Source organism: Dermacentor albipictus, chromosome 2 (genome assembly GCF_038994185.2).
Source record: "Dermacentor albipictus isolate Rhodes 1998 colony chromosome 2, USDA_Dalb.pri_finalv2, whole genome shotgun sequence".
Taxonomy (NCBI): Eukaryota; Metazoa; Arthropoda; class Arachnida; order Ixodida; family Ixodidae; genus Dermacentor; species Dermacentor albipictus.
The window spans coordinates 194669426-194691444 of NC_091822.1; the positions used below are offsets into that span (position 1 = coordinate 194669426).

General features: G+C 47.3%; 1 protein-coding gene across 2 annotated transcripts in view; it reads right to left on the bottom strand.

Moving 5' to 3' along the window:
- The window catches only part of LOC135898533 (protein gooseberry-like), a 183825-nt gene that overhangs the window by 157070 nt on the left and 4736 nt on the right, over nucleotides 1-22019 (bottom strand). The gene's annotated exons all lie outside the window — the stretch shown is intronic.

A 22019-nucleotide genomic window follows, 5' to 3' on the forward strand; every position in this document is an offset into this window, starting at 1 on the left:
CTTCGTGCGCACCATTTTTGCCGCAATCCAGAGAAACGACGGTGCAAGTCCGCATGCGCAAGGTCCTACAGTGCGGTCTGCTCCGTGTACGACCGCGCGGATCGTCGCCTGCGACGTGTGCGGCCTGCGGCGCAGCTCGACGGCGCGGGACTCGAGGCCGGGCGTGCTTCACGCGGCGCGCTGCCTCCCTGCGGTCTTCATGCGCGCGGCCGGGTGGTCCACGCGTGGTCGGCGCCGCAGCTGGCGTCGAGCTACCTTCCCTCTCGCCACTTTCCACCGCAGGCGATGCTCGGGAAGAGGACGGGCCGATTCGCCGTCATCATCGCGCGTCCGCCTTCATTACCGCGCACGCATACGACGGTGTTGGCACGGAAGTTGCTCCCCGTAATCGAGCGTGCTAAACTAGACAAACTCGGTGTACATCTGAGCGCCGTTTAATAGCCGCCGTGTCGGTGCGAAAACGTTCTATCAGGGGATGTTCTATATAGCGTGCCTTATATTTTTATTTTGTAATTTGTTTCTTTTTTTTTTGCGCGCAGCACAGCCGAATGGGTACGGTAGAACGATCAAGAGTTGGCGAGGCGAAGTTGGCCTTCAGTCTTGCTAAGATCATTTTTTTTTAACCATGCGTTTCAGATGTATGATTAGAGAAGCCGGATCGATCGTTTTCCGCTTTTTCAAACCACGAGCTTGTTATTCGTCTTGGTTATCGTGGAGTTCGCAGCCACAGTATTTCGTCTTTCTCTATGGGTGAAGAAACAAACGGCATCGTGGACACCGTTCTTGTCGGATAATACGCAACGCAAAGTAAGGGGAAGTTTGCTAAGAAAACAAACGTTTCGGGTGCCTTTTCCACGGTAGCATTGACGGGTTGCAATCTAGGTGTAAAAACACAATCACCCAAATATCAAAATGGTATGTGTGCGTAGACGTATTCAATCTTTTATGTTTGTCCTGAAAATTGTGGTGAAACGGGCTTGTTGTATGCATCCGTTGAAAAGGCGGGCTCGAGAACAAAAGACAGCTAGAGAACCTGTTGCGTAGGTACGACACACTCTCTATTATTGCACGCTTTTCTTTTTGATCTCTGCCTGCACTACTAAGAATTTCTTTGTTTTTATCAGACAGAGTGGGACTAAGCAGAAAACAAAATATACCTTTATTGACGCGACCATCTCCTCCATTAATGGTGGTGATTTCCCGCAGTCATGATGAAACTGATAAGATAAGCGACTGTAGCTACACTTAGGCATTGACGGCCGACTAGTCAAAATACCTCAAGTAGCGTGCATTACTTCACTTTTGTGCTCACGCACCATTGTGTGCAATGATTGACGATTATACTTAAAAAACGTATAATCTGTAATATACGGTGTACAATTGTGAAGCTCAAGCTGGCTTATAGGGGAATGAAACGGTTGGAAGAACAAATATTAAACTGGAAGATTACGTCTGCACACTCTCTTGCAGTGGGACTTCGTTGCAACAGAACAACTGATTACATTGGAAATAAGCGCATTCTAGTAGTTTGAATGCAACGGCTTTCTACATCACCAAACAGCCATGGTGGTGACTTGCAACCATGCGACCTTTGGCGGGCAGTACGGTCTTTCACTTTTCTCGTGGTCGCTATATAGGCCTTATCAAAGAAAAGAAAGCAATTTCATGTGTGGACATACCCGACGAGAGAACATAACCTGCACCCAGCATGTAAGCATTATAGCAATAAACAATGCTGGCAGCTCAGCGTGCAGCCTATGGCTTGTAACAGTGGGGTGTGTTGTTAAAATCGTATTATTGTAGCACTCTATGGAAGAAAAAGAAGGGGTAATCATGGGGTCAAGACCTGAGAAATGTTCAAGATGATGAGCAGTGAAGAAGGGAATATTGGAACCAAGATTTCGTGAAGGGCACTTGTCTTCGTCAGAGCAGCAACTGCTTTCCTTAGCAGCATTCTTCTGTACTCAAGTACTTTGACACGGATATAAAGAATTTCACCAACTATTATAATACTCCCTAATGAGAAATTTGAGCGCAGCTCTATATGTGTTTTCATATTGCGATATATTGGCTTGCACGGACAATTTATCTCGCGCGGCACGATGCAAACGGAGCGAAATGGGCCGCGACTGCGTCGCTAATCGGGAGATCGCGAGAGGCAGCGCTTGGGCGACGCGTGTGCGTGATTCACAGCAGCCGCCACAGACAGACCTCTCCTGATGCAACGCTTTGTTTTCTTATATGGTATCGGTGGCGTTATCGGTGAATAAACGACGCACGCTACGCTGGCGCCATAGCGTAGCCATCGTCGCTGCATAGCCCGTCTTGCGCGGCACTACGCTTTTCTTCTCACTCTTTTGCCATACTCTCCTCCTCCAGTTTTCTCCTCGCATTGTCGTCGCTATGGAGGTCTTTCATCCGACGCTGCACTCCGTGTTCGCTCTTCCATCCTTCGCTGTGCTCTTTCGCTCGGTTATGCCGATGGACGACGCCGAGGGGCGACGCCGAGGGACGACGCCGAGGGACGCCGATGCTAAACGCAGGAACGGGCGCCAAGAGCTGTGCTCTAAAACTGTATTCTCAGATTTTATTTGTGTCCTGCGCGTACGGGGACTGCCGCCATCTAAAGTACTAATGCGTACCCAATTTGCCGGCAATTGTCATTTTCATAGATTAACAGGCAGATAGACTTTAGTAACACTTCAGTGAGGACAATGAGAATAAGACTGAACAAAGTGGGGCTTAAGATTCCGCCCTAAGGCTCGCCGCAGTACGCGTAATGTTCAGCTGTTGGGTCCTCTTCGGTTTGCACATAAAAAGACCGGCGGGTTATATAATCGTTTATCCACCCAAACGTACGCGTCCACCAATTCCGATTGTCTAGAGGCAGATGGAGCCATGAGCAACATTGTCACAGGCACCCTTTACGTCGAGAAAGAACGTAACTGCTATTCATTTGCAACTTTTCTCTTCTTGAACAAAGGTTGCGAGATCAATAACGCTGTCGATATAGAAACGGCCCCGAAAAAAGCCTGACATCGAGGCAGGGTAGTTGTTGTACCGTTCGAGGAACCATTCCAGGCGTGATATAGAACCATCGTTTCCGTCACTTTTCCAATGCAACTTGCCAGAGCAATATGACGATATGCCTTTAAGTCCAATGAAAATCTTCGCGGCTTCAGCAATGTTATCAGTCTACTTTTCTTCCATTGCCGAGGAAAATTACCGCTGTGCCATCAGTCACTGAATCATGTTAGTAGCCCCTTTTTCGTCTTGTCCGAGATGTCCCAAAGTGGCATAGCTGATGCCACCAGGGTCTGGAGAAGATGAGTACTTAGAGGCAGCTGGGGCAACTTCAAGTACTTCCATGTAAAAGGTACGCTGACTTCTGGTGCCCTAGTCTCAGGGATGACAATGGCGCCGTTGCCTGTGGCGACAGGCTTGCCAGCGATTCTCGCGCAATATTCTTCCACCGTATCCAGTTCTGTTAGGCCAAATTGAAGTGCCAAAGCTCTAAAAGGGTGCCACCACTTACTGTCATTCAAACATGTGACGGTGTCTTCCGAGGATCTAGTGGCTCACAGCACGCGTTCCACCGCTCAGCCTCCAGTTTATCAATGGGACGTTGAATTTTCTTGTGAAGGCGTCCTGCTTTTCAAAGGTCGTAAATTGACTTACTGCGTCTAGATATAACTTCGTACAGCGCGCTGCCGTATATGGTACACAGTTTTTCAAGTTCCTTGTCGAAGCCTGTTCTGCTGGACTACAGTGATAACGTGCACTTGGCGGCTTTCATCACATCTGCGATGGCATTGTCCAGGCTGCAGGCGAGGCCTCCCTGGCCAGCGTCTTAAATACGTAATTTAAACGTAGTCCATTAAGTTCTCTTCAGTGCAGACGGAAAAGACTTACTGAACATTTTATATTTAAATAAGTGTGTATGCAATCACTGCCACGAGTCTCCATGTCACAAAGCCATTTAACTTTAGCGGTGACGCATCGAGACACCAAAGCCAAGTCCAGGCAGCTGATCTATGTAAGGGCCCGTAAGTATGTCGGGGTACCATCATTTATTAAACACATATCATAATCAGAAGCGAATAGCACACTGTTTCTGTCCCTGGCGTTTATCCTTGTGCTTTACCGAAGCAAGTGACGCTTGTTGAAGTCGCCGGCCTTTGATGATTCATGGCCCATTGGTTCCCATGAATACGTCTCTCAGTCGAATAGCCCTGATGGATATATATACCTGCCAGTAAGTGTGAAAGAGACGGGTTTCCCTTTCATACGAAGGCACACGTACTGATTATCGTCATTAGGCTGAACGTTGTGTAAAACATAAGCCAAGTTCGTACGGATGCACACGATAACTTTGCTCTGTCCTTCGCAAGTTGAAGAAACAAGTACTTCATAACTGGACAATCTGTAAGGTGTTGACATCTTGGGTTCGCATATAGCAAGTATATAGGGAACCATTTCTTCATAATTAATTGACAACGACCTGAGATGTAAGACTTTTGCATTCCATTAGAAGATCGACGCACTCTAAACTTCAGTGCGGAAGGAAACTATTGGGCGCGCCATGGTACTTTACGATGCTAACGAGCACTTTATTTAGTGCTTCCAGTATTTGCAGCGCGCTTTGAGCTGATGGTGTCTGTAGCCTGTTCAGAATCATGTGGATCCCATTAATTAGCGATTGCAGTATTACAGTCACTTGCCCGTCGTGATCGGACAAATCGCCGGCTGTATAGACGCTGGGGGTTGTCCATCAGAAGTTTGCTCAGATTATGTTGGTTGTTGTTGATGTTTTGGTAGTGCCAGCCAAGCTTCGGCAGATGTGCTCTTCTCAGCGGCCTTGTCCTTCCGATACTTTTTCTTCTTAAGTGCATGGCCTGGACAGCAGATTATTTAGGATGTGACAGGCGTGTCGCAGAGGCAGCAAGGTTCCTTGAAGAACGTCGGCGAGGGGAACGTCTCTTCCCAACTTTAGTGACGGCTTTTCCATGAGATTAATGAGCATTCGCCATCTATTTTAATATGGCTATTTAATTCCTAATATATGGGCAATTCTTCAATGAAGCCTCATGTAACCCGCTGTAGTTCTTACATTTCATGGCTGTGGAACCAGCGCAGAGGAAAATACTGCTTGGTTCTCGCAGACGCAGTTCCTATGTTCAAGTTTCGTGCACTTTTTGCATTGCAGAGGCTTCGGGATGAAGAGCCACACAACATGTCTGCAGTGTCTCACCTTAATGTGCGAGAGGAGATATTTACAATTGAATACAATCTTCACGCAGCGTGATTTGCCCAGTCGGGTAACATCTACGATGACAATCGATTTGCTGGCTCGACAAGAATCGGCAAGTCATTGTTAAGTATGGCGACGTCTACGTCGTAGACTACACCAGCGACAACATCACATTACGGGCGGACGCAGGGTACCTGAATGGGGACCATCTAGGTCTGTTACACTGCGTAGATTGATCAGAGCACTCATAAGCAGAACAACAATCGCCAGCAGATTTTTCTGGTGTTCGCTCGAGCGTCAGTTATTTCGTTTAGCTCCAGAGCTTCTAGTGAAATCGACGCAGATTGAATGCCAAATCGCTTCATGTTGACTGTGGGAAGCACGGGCATAAATATGTTTGTACAGGCGGCGTCCGGCCTCTGCATGTGCCTTACTGTTTGCGTACTTGACGATGAAGATGTCCTGCTATTCTTTCTCCTCGCTTTGCAGCTCCGCACAAGTTTTAAGTCGTCGTCGAAAGTATCCTCATTGCTGAAAGAGTAGATATGGGTGTCCTTGCTGTCGCTCTGTTCACCGATCCGCTTCCTGGAGGCGGACGCCGCTGACGCCGCCGGCAGATGCCCGGGGTGGTCCATTTTCATGACTACCGAGCAAAAATCAAAGACCGACAGGTACACTTAGATATCCACAAAATAAACCGGAGTTAGAAAGAACAGCACTGTGTGAAAGGACACTTCGTCGTCGTCTTACTGTGAGAATGCGCATCATCATGTAACTGATACCACGTTGCGGGGGAAGTTCTCGGCCATACTACAAGCGCTGCAAAAGTCCTACAGAAACTTAAAAAGCCAATCCTCAAGAGAGAGAGAGAGAGAGAGAGAAGCGGGTTTTGTTCTGTTCGGCAGCTAACAATCGTGTGTGCTACTCTACTGCATGCCTCGTCGTATATGTGGAGAAGCAAGCTTGGCGTGGCGCTTTTGCAGCCCGTGCTTGCTCCCGTGATGGACAGCGCCGCCGGTGCGCGGCTCAGAGCACGCTCCGCCCGCTACTCGAGCGCATCAAGAACGTAACGAGAAGAGATCGGCAATCAGCAGTTAGAACAGGCCAGGGCTGCACACTGGCCTGTCAGTGCGGTGCTGACATCCCAGGGAGCTAACGGCGCGGGCACCGCTAACGTGCTCTTGGTGGATACGAATACGAAAAGAAGGTATGGACCACGCACACGATTTATGGACTTTTTATGGAGTTATTCTAGCGGAATAAGTGCGTGATTACTTACTTACATGCATTAGGCATGATTATTTGCATGTATATGTGAATCGCCGAACTTGCTTTCATAAATGTGCCTGAATAGCCGACCGGAACTACCTCTGGTTAACTTCCCTATCATTCTATACACCATTCCACTGTCTCTTCCTCTTGCAAAAATTGACAGCAAGTTTTGGTTCATACAAATTGTTCAATATTATTTTTTTCGGTAGCTCTCCAGGGACGTTGGAGGCTCTTTTGTCTCAATTCTGAGGCTATAGTCTGAATTCGAAAACGTAGATTGTGTACATATATGTAAGAAAGTTTGTCGATATTGCTCTTTCTGTGCATGACGCTGTGCAAGCTTTCTCTTTCGAAGTCTTAATGTCAACCTCCACACCGGACCCCTCTTCACCCCTTGATGCACTGCACTGTTTTTAAAGCTGTTTTCCGTAGTCGTTTCAGAACAAAGTGTAGCTGCGTTGCAGGAAAACTTAATACATTGAAGCAACTCATTCGGCATTGTTCAGAAAACATGCATGCATTTCATTCGAGCAAGTTAAGGAGGGAAGCGTTTGATGCTGTCAATGGGGGCCACCAGAGATTAGTTACTATGGTTTTTAACTTAAACGATCTAGGTGGACCGCTTTCTTTGGCTCGGCGCCTTTATGGATGGACGATAAGACAGAATAAACGGAGAAAATATATACTCCTTGCACGGACTAAACGTCGCAGCGTCGCAGGAAGTCATGCGCCAAGCCAGAAGTACCGCGTCACAGTCCACATTACCGCTGCTGAAAACAAGTTTGGTTTACGAACATGTACGTACACACAGTGCGAGTCACGTGCGACGGGCCAGTTTACTACCAGTCGAGCACGGTATTGTTCGACCCACCGTGGAGGCTCCATGTCTCCGCATGGCGTTCTGCTGCTGAGCAACAGGCCGCGGGTTCAATCCTCTGCCGTGGAAGCCACAATAGGAAGGGGCGCAATGCAAAAAAGGGTCGTGCACGGTGCTACGGGTGCACGTTGAATAACCCTGAGTTGGAAAAGTTAACCCAGAGCCCTGCGCCATACCGCGCCACTTATATACCCAGCGGGCAGTTCTGGGAAGTTAAACCCTGGCATTTACTATCAAATTATAAATCGGGGCATTTATTTTAATGCCTCCTTTTGATGCGCATTTCCTTTGCCATTTTGTCACTGCGAACAGCCTACTTCGTCATATGTCGAGAGAGAGAGAGAGATTTACAGGACAGGCAGACAGGTGGATCTGAGCTGGCGTGCTATAGTCTGCTACTCTGCAAGAGAGAAGTGCAGTGAAAGTATTGGGATGGATGACAATGAGGTGAAGAGAAGCGAATGCGTATGTACATCAAACAGCCGCCACTTAAGCCGCTCGCCTAGTTTTATGTAATGCAGGAGCTTGAACAGCGCTTTCGTTGTCCGCCTTGCATGCACTTGTAGCATCATGGGCATCAGTTGTAGCATCATCATCACATAATATGTGTTGCGGCGTTTCAGGTGTCTGGGCAGTTGTTCAACGAGGTGTGCGTAGCGGCAGGTGAAAGAGACGCCTGGCCAGTCGAATCCTGGTTGTACATATAGCTGTGAGGCATGGCTCTGCGTAACATTTTCAGGGGAAAAGGTAATTTTCCATCTAGGTCTATTATACATGCAGGCGTCTGTGGATGTTGTCAATATGAGCTCAGTATGTCTTCGCAAGGTCTTCTGTGAGTGCCTTGATCAATGAGTTAGTGAGTAGTCGCGAGTAGGCAATGCGTACTTCATCATAAGTAAAGCATGCTTCACTGTTCGCGAGTTCATTGCCAATAAGCCCACGGCGACTAGGCACCCACTGAAAGCTGATAAAATACGCACCTCGCTGGGCACTGCCATGAAGTTCGGCGATTTCTAGCAAGCGCATGCAGTAGGGTCCTATCTTTCAAAAACATTTCATTGTCTTCAACGCTGATTCGGCATCGGAGAAAAGCATTTATTTCTGAGGTATCTGAGCTCTGATAAGTAGTGCTCACTGCGACCGACGAATCTCTAGCCTGAGAAAAACTTTATGGTGGCGTGGTGCTTCGCTTCGCGTCATTCCTCCCGTCCCATTGGCTCAGAGAAGCGCGCCGACATGCATATCGCTGCCCTCGTGCGCTACATCCGTTTCTCGATGCTTCTGTGAGCACTAACGTTTACACATCCGTAGTCGTAACTGACTCCCTCCGACAGTTGTCATCGACGTTGTTGTGTCATCGTCAGGCCGCTTTATCCCAACCTTTACCATTGCCATAGGCCGTAGAGAAAAACTTTCTCCGCGACTGCCACCAATGGGATCATATAACCAATGTCGCGGCAGCAGGACACCATATGATTCAGACGTACGGACCACTGCGCTATCCCAACAGGCAAATAATGCAATGTTTTGCGCTTCACGCAGTCTCTGAGAACAGTGACGTCTGTGCACTTATTTCAGAGGGAATTCTGCCGTCGGAGTGAATAAGTTCAGACTCGAAGGAATCGCTGAACTGTGTTGGCTTTTTTATATGCTTCGTGAAAGTCGTTCGCTTTTCGCGCAGCGGTCACCATCAACTGTCGATGATTGTTGGCGACGTTTCGCGCTTTTATATATTTTTATACAGTTCGCGCACGCAAAGAGCCGTGTGCGCAAAATTTTCGAGGAAGGAGAGGAAAGCGGGTGGCAAATAATAAAAAGAATGCAGAGTTTGCGCGAGGCTGTTTCCGCATGCGAACATCCAGCGGCCACGTAATGCATGCGCGGATAGCCGGCTGCTTTGCGCCACCATGCCTTGGCCCATTCGTGGCCACGTATGCCGTCGAGGGCGTGTGTTTTTACGAATCTCCCCCCCCCCCCCCACCCCTACCCTCCTCGCCTCCTTGATTTCTCTGGCTGCACGAACGGTGCCGTACGGCGCGGGGATGCGGCCAGCCGCGGATGCGGGGAGGCCCAGCTGTGTCTTCTTTCCGCCGGCGCACTTGTGTGCATTGCGCGGGTGCAGCTGGGCAACAACGGCGAGTCCGAGACGTAAATGAAGACGTATGCGTGTAGCGCGGCGCCGGTTTGCCTTGCTACCATAGCTGCCGTTTCCTTTAGAGTGATCTCAGCGCTCGCGAAAGAGGTTTCGACTTCGGCGATGAAAATGGTCCGTGTGTGGTTGACCCAAAATAATGAAAGTAAAGTCCGTTCACTGTAATAACAAAGCTTTCCATATTTCGTGTGCTACCAAACGGTGAGACTGCCCAGCAAAACATGAACAAAACTCACGTCCAGTATTATTTTTAAAAATGTAAGCGGTAGTCTGCTGGCGAAAAGCGCCGCCCGCGCTGTCGTGGACGCCATGGACCTGCGCACAAACGCGCGGCAAGCAAATGCCGTCAGTGCAAAGCGAAATGCTCCGCACTTTTACTGCCAATTAGGTGACCCGCTTTTCCCGTCTTTTAAGGCATTCTAGAGTCCAATGTATTTTACTTCGGGCTCCAGTCACCTGCACTTCTACGCCACTATAATTGGAACTGAGCGCCAACAAGGAACAACGGCTGTGGCCGAGATATTGCTCGCATCGCGCGCTCGCTCAGTCAACTGTCGGAAACGGCGCTGGCAAAGGGCACCTGCGCTTTCTGCAAATTTAAGCTCCTGGAACACGAGATGCCTTTCGGGACCGAAGCCTTCTGCGCCGCGACGCTGCACGCAACTCGGCAGGCGGGCGGTGTGCGTGTGCGTACACACACAGCGGACCACCGACGGCGGCGAAGGGGTCAGCCGGGCCGCGACCCCGGCTCATTAGCTCCTCGCGCGCGCCTCCCGGGCGGCCTGTCCCTCTTCTTCTGCGAGCTGCAAAGAACGGGAAGGGGGTTCCGCGCGGGGGTTAATTAAGCCGCACGACGCCCACCGCGCCGGCGTTGTCGCCGAGCGATCGCGCGTCACCCGGCGCCTCCACAACCGGCGCTGCGCACACGCGCGTGTGAAGTGTGTTGTACGCATGTGCGCGCGTGTTGCCAAGTGACGCCGCGGCGGCGTCGGCCGCGTGTGGCAGCGCGCCACCCCGGCGCGAGACTGCGCAGCAGCCCTGGGGCCGGCGTGACTGCGCCGCGGGGCCGCAATGGCGAAACGTGAGAGGCCTTGTAACACTTTCAAGTTCAGCGCCGCTGCAGAAAAGAAGGCGAGGGAGGCCGAGATGACCAAGTGCCGTTTCGCAAGCTGGCTGCTGCAACAGATTAACGAAATATGGCGAGGGTATTCTGGAAAATGATTTCTACCTCCCGTCCTAACTGCGAGTGTATACGCTAGGCGTGAAGGTTGCGGATCGCATCGTCGTTCAATGCGGATAATGCTATCTGTATGCGCGCAGCGTGTCTCATAGTGGAGAAATGATCAGGTGTACTAAAGCATATGCCAAGAAAAGAAAAAAACAACAGGGCACGAAAGCGGGCACCGTCGGTGGCTACGATATCTTTCAGGTAGAGCTGCAATATGCTGCCATGGGACACATATTGACTGGCTCGGTTGGTTAATGCTGTGAGGCGTGTGGGTGCTGTGACGTTAAGCAGCCACCACGTTACTAATTTGATGGCCTGTGGGATCGGCGCAGCGTTGGTTACAATGTCTCAGGGATCGGCCCAGTTCACCGTGCGAGACAACCATCCATCCAGGGGAAGAGTCAAAGAAAGTTTAACATTTCCCGTGTACACATCAACAGACAGCACAGAGCTGTCATTAACTTTTTCAACGTGATTGCTACGATTGCATCGTGCGCCGTGGCGTTGCGTGGTATGCCAACGGATGCTATTGTGCTTGCGCTTTTGCTTCGAACCGGTCTTATACCTTCCTAGATTGGCCTTTAGCCTGACGTGCGACTCCTGTAGGAGCAAGGAAACCACTGAGCACCTGTTATGTGCGTGGCTTCGGTGCGACGCCCGTTGTATCTTTCTCTCCAGACAACTTTAAACCGGCTGGACTTGCGGCTATGTTCTCGGTCAAAGATGCTGGGACCGTGGCCACATCTGTCGATGGCGCAGAAAGCTATTCGCACACTAGTGCATTTCTTGAAATACGCTTAGTGATCGTTTATAGACTTCCTCTGCATTCTCCCACGTGCATGCAGTGCTACCTGGTCCCCTCATTTCCTTTTTGTATTCACGTACCACGCAAGAGTGATGGACTCTAACGGACGATGTGTGTGCTGTACTATGTGCTCTCTCTCTTTCTCCCTTCCCCATCTTTCATGCCCCCCATCCCGCACCCATGTGTACGGTAGCAAACCGGCTAAACTAAACTGGTTAACTTCCCTGCACTTCCTTCTCCACTTTTTCCTTCCTTTCTTCCTTCCTTCCTCCCTTTCCCTGAGCCCATGTGCAGGGTACCAAAATGGTCTGATTGACTTCCCTGCTTTTCCCCTCCTTTTGTTTTTACTGTATCTTTCAATCTATAGAAGAGCTTTGTATTTCGCTGGCACCCGCGTAATTCTCGCGCATGACTTACTACAGTACCAGGCACGAAAAAAGAAATGTCGTGGCAAAGTTTTCTAGAGCGCTAACTATCAGAGTGGTATGTTCGAGATTCGATATCAATTGTAGTGCTTCACTTTCTTCGGCTTAACCGCCTACAAACCAATACTTCGTTAGTTTGTTCTTTTGACAGGACAGTGATTGTTGACGTACATGACACCTTGCCGCGCACTACGGCCGCTAACAGATGCTCGCTGTAAAGAAAAATGACAATGAAGAATAAATATAACAGCTACCTGGTTCTGCAAGCAAAGGTAATACGAAAATGGTCGGCCGCATGAGCACGCCACGTCGAAACATTCGCCTACAACTAAAGAGTCCCAAAGATTTTGAAGTCCAGTCGGTGGGCGAGCAGGTGACACAGGCCCTTGCAGGACGCTCCTGCGCAAGGCGCCTGCGGACACCCTGCGCGTATAAAAGCGAACATGACGCGTCGAATTAATTTGCCTCGAATAAGCGTGCACGCGAAGAGAAACAAGTCCAAGCGTGGTGCGAGCAGGGGCCGGCGCAACGTCTCGGCCCTCGGGGGAACTTGACCGCGTAATGGACTGCGACAAAATGGTTGTGCGCGGATCCGCCCGCGTCAGGGGGGCGAACGAGCCCGGCGGTTTCGTGACACCCGGCAGCAAGGTCGATGCACGCCGCGACAAGCGCGCAGACAGGGCCGCGAACAACCGATGACATGCCGACACCGCTTCGGCGAGGCACGCTGCGCCTCCGCTCTCGCCCCCCGTGCAACCGGCCGCCATCGGCGATGCGCCGGGCGCGTTGCTTTCCCACCGGTCGCTCCGATTTCTCGTTCTTGGCGCACGGCTGTGAATTCGCGTGCCTCACGGGGTTCTCCTCCATGCTCGTTGCCTGTATTGCTGCTTATCTTCAACACAGGACGCAGTCTGTGGAGATTGGCGGTTCGTGTTCTTCGCCACGCCTGTAGCTTCCGGGGTCCCTCATGGAGGTGTGCCTGGACCCTTGCTCTTCCTGATTTATATAAATGATTTAGTTTCTGTTATTAATCCAACTGTCAAAATTGGTCTGTTTGCCGATGATTGCATGATGTATACCAAGGTATCTCCCGTTTCCGACCGGCAACATTTATACCGTGCTCTGCTCGGTGTCGTTTCTTGGAGTGAAAAATGGGGCATGAAAATAAATGCCCAGAAAACCATGCTCTTACGAATAACCAGAAAGAAAAATTAGTTTCACTTCAACTACTTTATTGATGACATTTTGGTAATGGAAGTGACAAAGTACAAATATATCGGGGTTGTGTTAAGCTCACAAAAATTATCAACCCTACGCAAACTTGGTTTTCTTCGCCTGGAACATAGGAGTGCGCAAAACAGCTGTAAATTACTAGTCTATAATACATTCACAAGACTGAAACTCGAATATGCCGGTATCATTTGGACGCCCAAATAAAGAAGGATATAACAGAATTGGGAAAAGTGACGTGCAGTACGCGTGATACATAATAAATACGAGAGAACCCATTCCCCACCTTTATTAATAATGACAACCAACCAAAGCCGACCTCTCCATATATAGGACGTAGGATAGCCCGCTTTTCCTTCCTGCGCAAACTAGTTCATGCCAAACCAGGCATTTCTCCCTCCCCTTACGTACTGTCTTTAGAAACCCGCGGAACCTTCACCACCACGAACATATAGCTTAACGCTATACTTCGCGCATATATACTATAACGCTTCTAAGTTCTCTTTTCTTTTCTCTCGAAAACTACTAGTGAATGGCATAGCTTACCTGTGAGCGTGCTATTGGCTGATGATTTCGAAAAGGCACTTCATAATCTATGTTAGATAATGTGCTTGGAATATTGTGCAAACTTTATTATATGTTTGTTCTAAGGATGTCTGGCTGCCTTTGTATTGAGTTTGATGACTATATATTCTGCCGCCCCTACCTAAACCTAAAGAAATGTCTGCCGTATTGTGTGAATAACTAACTAACTATAACTAACTAACTAACTAACTAACTAACTAACTAACTAACTAACTAACTAACTAACTAACTAACTAACTAACTAACTAACTAACTAACTAACTAACTAACTAACTAACTATTCTCTCAGCTTTAGTTTCTCTGTCAAAGAAAGCTCCTTTATACGATAAACGTAGTAGGGAAATTTGGCATGCAGAGACGTGGAGAACTACCTATGGACAGCAAATGATGAAAAGAAAACTGCCAGAATTATTGAATTTTTGTCACAGACACATTACAGACACTATACAGCTAGAAAATACATCAAAACAGCAATTAAAATTGTTTTTTTCTGCCTTAGTTGTACTTCCCTGAACATTGTTCTCGTTTCTGTAAATTGGTATGCATATCATAGATTTCTGTTTGTCTTCTGACGTGCTTCTTGAACTCATTTTTCCTTGTGAAATTTAGTGATGAATGTTCGTGATATTCCATTATATGCAGATGTTAGTGAGCCGTTGTTGTGTTTATGGTGTTTACAAATGTCTTCCAGCAGTGTCCTGTAAACGTAACACATTCCCAAACACATTTGGGAATGTGCATATTTATATGCCACAATGATGCTTGTAGTTATCAAAAAATATGCTTTCATTTCTTGTAGGCAGCTGAGCTGTCCGCCTTTATGGAATGTAATTTTTTTCTTTGGGGGGGCAGGAAGTATTCAAGCTGTCTGTTTCAGTTTTTTTCCCTTTCCTCCCCCATCACGTTGATGGAAAAAATAAAGGTTATTATTATTATTATTATTATTATTATTATTATTATTATTATTATTATTATTATTATTATTATTATTATTATTATTATTATTATTATTATTATTATTATTATTATTATTATTATTATTATTATTATCATTATCATTATCATTATCATTATCATTATTATTATTATTATTATTATTATTATTATTATTATTATTATTATTATTTTATACGCGCCATACTCGTTCAGCCACAAGGTATGGCGCGGCCAGACCCTGTGCTTATGTGCCTGGCATATTTAACAAATTACCAGAAGAAATTTTTAACGCCACATCAGAAAGCACGCTCAAACACTTCTTAAAGCAGCTACAGTAAAATGAACCTCTTGAACATTTTTTTTTTGCATGGCTATATTTACCTCTTCAACTTTTGTTATATGTAGATAACCAAATGTTATCTTGTTCTTTTCAATTTTTCGCCTTTCGTTTAATTTCTTAATTTTTTTCTTCGTGTCTCATCAATTTATGTATATTTTTTCCCTTGCCTATCATATTCATTGGCACGGTCCTACAAGCCAACTGAGGCTTAGACCGTCCTGCTTGTGTTGTTTTGTATATTTTGTGGCAATAATAATAATAATAATAATAATAATAATAATAATAATAATAATAATAATAATAACAATAACATATGTCGATAGTATTTCATGTCATCCCTTCACCCTCCTTTAAAAAGCGGTTTCGCAATTGCGGTCTGAAGCTCTTTTGGGATAAGCGCGGTATCAAGGAAGTTGTTCAACAGGAAGAGTAGTATATCGGATAAGGCTGTAAAGTTCCTTTGTAGTAAATTCGCTGATAAACTGTCGATCCCAGTAGGCTTACTGCGTTTAAAGCTGAAAATTATTTCATGGAGTTCCCTTTTTGAAATTCTAGGTGAAAGGGATTCTTTAAGCTCGTATTGGACGGTCTGACATGAACATGCGTTCTCGAAAGCCAGTGCAAACAAATGGTTGAATTTATCTGTGACCTCGACTGATGTAATACTACTACTACTACTACTACTACTACTACTACTACTACGACTACTACTACTACTAGTACTACTAATAATAATAATAATGATGATGATGATGATGCTGATGAAATATTTGTTTGTTGACGATGGGAAGCGTCGTAGTATTGGACTTTGTGTAAATTTCTGATTTCGGCTTCTGTTATTTTTTTTTTCAAATCGCCTACGCATTGTTTTGACGTGTTTCTGTTCAATCGTCAAATCCGGCCTCCACCACGAATTGCTGCCGCCTGGTAGCGGAGCAGCTGGTTGTAATTATGCAAGCATTTGACGATAACACATAATTAGTAATGACGAATCCTATATATTTTCTTTTTTGAATAATAGAAAGATTATTGTACCACATGGAAGCAATTAAAATGAGAGAGCGATTCCAGAATTTTCGTGTACCAAATTTCGTAAGGCGTTTTAGTTTATGCTTGTTTTGACAGAAAAAAGGGAATGAACATTTTGATCGTCATCGTTTCGGTATCCCTAAAGCATCAGTCGTAGCAATAAGAGGCGAGAGCAAGAGCTGATAACTTGCCACCAATCCAACTCTGAGCACCCTGCGGTTCAAATGTAGTTTGGTATCGAAGGTTATTGAGTACTACGAGATTTTTGGCGGGCGCCAATTGTGATAATTGTGTGGCTCGCGCATCTCCGGCAACCGTGCCCCCCAAAATTAAGTGGTCCTGGCAGACTCTCACGTTGTATATGTATATATATATATATATGTATATATATATATATATATATATATATGTATATATATATATATATATATATATATATATATATATATATATATATATATCACATAAGAAGCCAATAAACACAGATACCAAGGACAGCACACGGGAACTTACTTGTACTTACCAAGGGGAATAAAGAAATTATAAATGAAATTGAAAGTGGATGATAAAACAACTTGCCGCAGGTGGTGAACGATCCCACATCTTCGCATTACCCGTGCGATTATCTGCGGCAAGTTGCTTTTTCATCCACTTTCAATTCTATTAATTAATGATTTCTTTATTTCAATTAGCAAGTACAAGTAATTTCCCTTGTGCTGTCCTTGGTTCATTTGTTTGTTGGATTCTTATGATATTATTAATAAAAATTGGACTCATTTGTTCCCGGCACACTCCTCGCTAAGTAGACGGCAAGCGATGGCATGGCCCCTCTTACAAACAGAACCCGGCGGCCTACCACCGCTACTACCCGGACCTTTGCACGGATAGATGTACATTCTGTCAAGAAAGTGTGGACCTACAGCATATGGTTTGGGCTTGTCCTCTGCCACTCACACAGGATAAAATACACAAGACCAGAGAGCAGTGGGAGACCGCGTTGCTCAGCTGTGCACAGGAAGACCAACTTAGGGCAATCCAGCAGACCAAAGATGCCGCCAGGGCCCAAGGGCTCGAGGCCGTCATCTGGGTAGAGAGTGAGTGAGTGAGTGAAGCCTAGGTCTCAAATCTTCTGCCCTAAAATAAAGTATTCCTCCTCGGTTAACCCCCATTCTTCTCGTTCATTATACACATATATACAGTGACAGCCTGCCGGGGTTCAGTAGTTGAACAGGCGCTTGTACGTTGAGGACGCATGTACGAGAAAAACGATGCTTTATCTCCTACGTTTCGGTCGGGGTTACGGGCTTCGTACGCACACACACGCGCGCACACACACACGCACACAGAGACAGCCAATGAGATCGTTGTGGCGATACTTATGACTGTTCCCGAGTTAAAACTCCACGTACTGCTACGACGAACTGATGCAAGAGGTGCTTTCGAGTCTCGCCGTCGCAGCCGCCTGCATGGGCACGGCGTAGAACTTCAGCAGAAAAAAAGAAATTGACCTTGGGCTGAATCTGCGGCTGAAGATGGTAGAAAACATATCGGTTCGGTTCTCTTCCGGTTCGGCTGAAAATAACTTCGGGCTTGAGGTTCAGCTCCGGTTTTCGATTCAGTACCGTTTGATTCGACTCCCAGATCGTCGTCGTCGTCGTCGTCGCTGCTGCTGCTGCTGCTGCTCGCCACATCTTTCACTTGATCGCACCAAAGACTTTCCTTTAAGTGGCCTTGTATGTTTATTTCATTTTCTTTATTTTTGTAAGTGACTGGCTGCCACATGTGCCTAAATAAACGTTCCTCTGCGATTGTACTTAGATCGGCTGACTCTTACTAATTTGTTGTCATTCCATCGACACTTCGACCGTCCCCAAGCGTCGGTTTGCCAACCTGGTGCAGTCATAGCTAATCTCTCTGCCTTTCCTTCTTGTTCCTCTCTTTCCGTGTACATCATCTATCGAAATAATGCGCCTTGGGAAAAACATTCAGTAAGGGAAGCAAAATAAAAGAAACCTGTGTAAATAAAGAAGTGAAGTTAAGGGCGAGGGGGTGGGGGAGGAAGGTGCGACATGAGGGGATGCGATCCATCACGAAGCAGTTTGGAAGCAGTTTGGAAGGCGACCTCAGAATGCTCAGCCACGCGGAAGTGCGAGGGAAAAGCACTCCGCATCCGGTGCAACGCGTTGGGCGCGGAAAGATGCCCGCTCTGACAGAAACTGTTGGGAGCACGTTGGATGCGGTTGAATTAGTATGACTAGCCGCGCGTCAGATTGCACACAGGACCGCACCACGTGTGTTGCCGGCTTTTAAACGCAGCGCTTGAAGCCTGTCACTACAGCACAGTGGGATGGGTAGCCGTGGAAGAATGTTGCATGGGAGATGACACGCGCAGTTCACTTCTGCGTTCACTTCTGACTCACTTCTGCCACGCAGTCACGAATCCTGATACAGTGGTACCCTATACATAGCGTGGTCATTAAGCCGGGAACGAAATATATATTCAGGAACGATGGCGCTATAGTGGCGATGTCTTGTGACACTGTATATTTGTCTTGTGAATTATTGCTAGAAATGTTTCTTTGTATCACAGTTCCTCTCTTCGAAAAATGAAGTACACAAACATACGTACACACGCGATAAATATGTTACTGCCAGCAGGTACATGAAATACAGTCAATCGTCGACAATTTCAATTCGGAAATGCTCGCATGTATCGCCCGCTGTACGACGCTACATGCTATAAAACACCATAGCCTCGGAAGCGTTGGTTCCGACATCCTTTCGCGTATTCACAATATCAGGTCCAGCAACCAAATCTAAATTGCGAACTAGATATACAAGTCCATGCCGGAATCGCGATATTGGAGGTGACATAGCGTTATTTAGTATCAATGGGCCATGGCACGGTCAGCGTGCAGAACTAGCAAGTAAGAATGCACTTCAAACAAGCAGTCATGTTATCTCTTGGTTTTATATCCGAAATTCTCCACGAACTGATGACGCGATACACACGTGACGAAGCGCGTCGCTTTACTATGTGTCGTAAACGTGGTACATTTACCAGGATGGTGGCCCACCAACGTTTGTCTCCTTCTCAGCTTCGCTAATGAAGTGCTGATTGGTACGTTTATCTAAACGTTGCTTGACCGACTTGATCGGCATAGCGAATTTGGGCCGTCATTGAGCTCTTCACAACTGATGGACACCTTGTCGGCGTAGGCACAGATTACTGTGCGTACACATGTGGTAAATAATTTTACTAACGCAACTCCGATTCGTTGCAGTAGAGGCAAGGATCCGCTGTGTCGAATGCATCGGACACAATCATAACGAATGGCCGCAGCGGACTTCAGATGCGGCGACGGCGCCGCCTACAATGGTGGGCTAGGACTGACGCGGTGTCCGCGTGTATGTGCGTTTGGAATCCGGCAGCTATTTCCGCGTGTTTCACACTGATGGGCAGCTTTGCGCGCTTTCTCCCGCGCGGAATCGGGATGGCCCGTTTGCAGGGCAGCCTGTTTTTACCGCCCCGATGGGGAAGCAGTGCTCGCCGAGAGGTGGGACATGATTACACGTCTCGCGGCGGCGGCGTGTTAGGACGTTTACCCGCTCGGCCTGTGGCGTGCGTAGTAGTGACACGCGGGTTCCGTGGGTGCCCCGAAGTGTGTATACTGCGGGGGTCCGGTGCAGCAGGATGTGCGGCGGGGAAGCGCGGGTGGGCCGTCGCCGGAGAGAGACCACCCATGCAACGGCCGGACCGCCGCGGTGCGGCCGCTTCGCCCTGCGGCGCTAATGGCTGCCACCGCGGGCGTCCGCCATGACCTCCGGGGCTGGCCTCCGGGCACGACGTCGAAGACGACGACAAAACGGCGATTCACGCCGCAGTCGTCGAGGCGGAGGAGGCGGAGGAGAGGGCCGAGATGTGCCGCTGCGTCCATTCCGAAGGGCGTCGCGCTCTCGGCGCCGTCACCGAGCTGAAGCCGTGCTGTCGTAATGGCCGAATCTCAACACCAAAATTACCAGATTATGAGATAGAAAGAAATAAACAACAAGAGAGAAAGAGAGGGAGATAATGAAAGCAAGGGATGTTAAATGAGGTAATTACGACTGGCTGATTAAGTTTGGCGATGTGCCCTTGAGTGAATGGCGCCTACCCATGGCGAGTCCATGTGATGGGCGCCTCAATGAAAACCTTCGTATGAAAGCGCTCCGAACGATGAGTAGACAAAAAGAAAGAGTAAACAACTGACACGGAGGTAGGAAAATGAGAGCGAAATAACGAGAATCATACCCTGCTGATTGATAGGAAAACAACTGCCCTGGAAAACAAAGGATCTTTCCTTCAGTGAGAAAATATGTCGTTCCTTCTACTTGAGGACGTTCCTCAGAGGTATAACTATTGTCTGACTAAAAAGAGAAGCGAGGAAAAATATTTTCGAGTCATACAAATTATTATTTTCGAGTGGGTGATAGAAATGATAGAAATTAGAAGACCATACAGAATTTTCTGGTGAAGTAAACTTTGATTGATTGATCGATTGATCGATCGATTCGTAAGCTTTCCTCAAGAGTAGAATACGCCGCGGCCAAAACGTTGCGTTAGAATGCCCAAACCACCAAATTTGTCCCTATATTGTATTTCCCTGTCCACTGTGGCCGCTGTGCTCGTCTATTGAAGGGATGCGCTCTGAAACCCTTGTTCGATATGTTAAATTAAGACTCATACGTGGGTGAAATGAATCCACTCGAATAGCCTTTAGGCCATTGCAGCAGCGTCTGGAAAAAAAAAAGGTTATTCACCAGTCGTTTTCTCTTTCTTGACGATGATCGCACATATTACCTGAGCTATGCCAGTCGCTTTGAAAGAAAATAAGAGGCAAGTGCTCTCACCGTAAGCTCCGATTGTTCCCATCGCGTTTCAGTGGGGCGTCATGCTCGTTCGACCGCACAAATGGCGATCCTCATGACACTTAGGATGCAGATGAGCCGTAGAGCGTCAAGGCATGCTCTTGCTATGCGTAGTGGGCTTCAGAATCTCTAGCCACAGCGCACACGCACGCACACGCACGAACGCACGCACACGCGCGCACGCACACGCACACACACGCACACACTGGGCCTTCTTTTTATGGACTGTTTATGGTTTCATTACTTTTGTTTATTAAGTGTCCTTTTGTGTTTCGCGCTCTTATGTTTGTAGCATCGGGATGATGTTTAAAAGGGGGTATTGCCACGTTTATTTCTTTGTCTTTATCGGGTATCCACGTTTCACCGCTTAACAAATGTTATCGCCCTGCGCAGGACGCACCTGCATGTATCGGAAGTTGCTCCAAAGTTATCGATGGTTCTATATCGGCTGTCTGTTGCCATCGCACCTTCTGTAATCCGATTTCACTGCGTGACGCAAGTGGTGTAGAACTTTCTGGAAGACACGCCGGCACCAGCGATTACTCCGGAACCTTCGAAGACTGACGTATAAAAGCCGACGCGCTTGACCCACTGATCAGATTTTCGACAATCGCCGACTGTGTTCGCCGCTGTCGCCATTCTTTGAGTTTAGCCTGTTTGTGACGGCACAAGTTCGCCCAATAAAGATTTTCTCCATTGACAATTTTGCTACTGTTTTCGTCACAATCAGTACCACGTGACATCATATATCACGAGAAGCCAACAAACAACGACACCAAGTACAAGACAGAGTAAATTACTGCTACTTACTAATTGAATGAAAGAAATGATAAATGAATGGCAATAAAAGTGGATGAAAAAAGAACTTGCCGCAGGTGGGGAACTATCGCACGTCCTCGCAATACGCGTGCGATGCTCTCTCTCTCTCTCTCCACACACTATATATATATATATATATATATATATATATATAATGTTCAC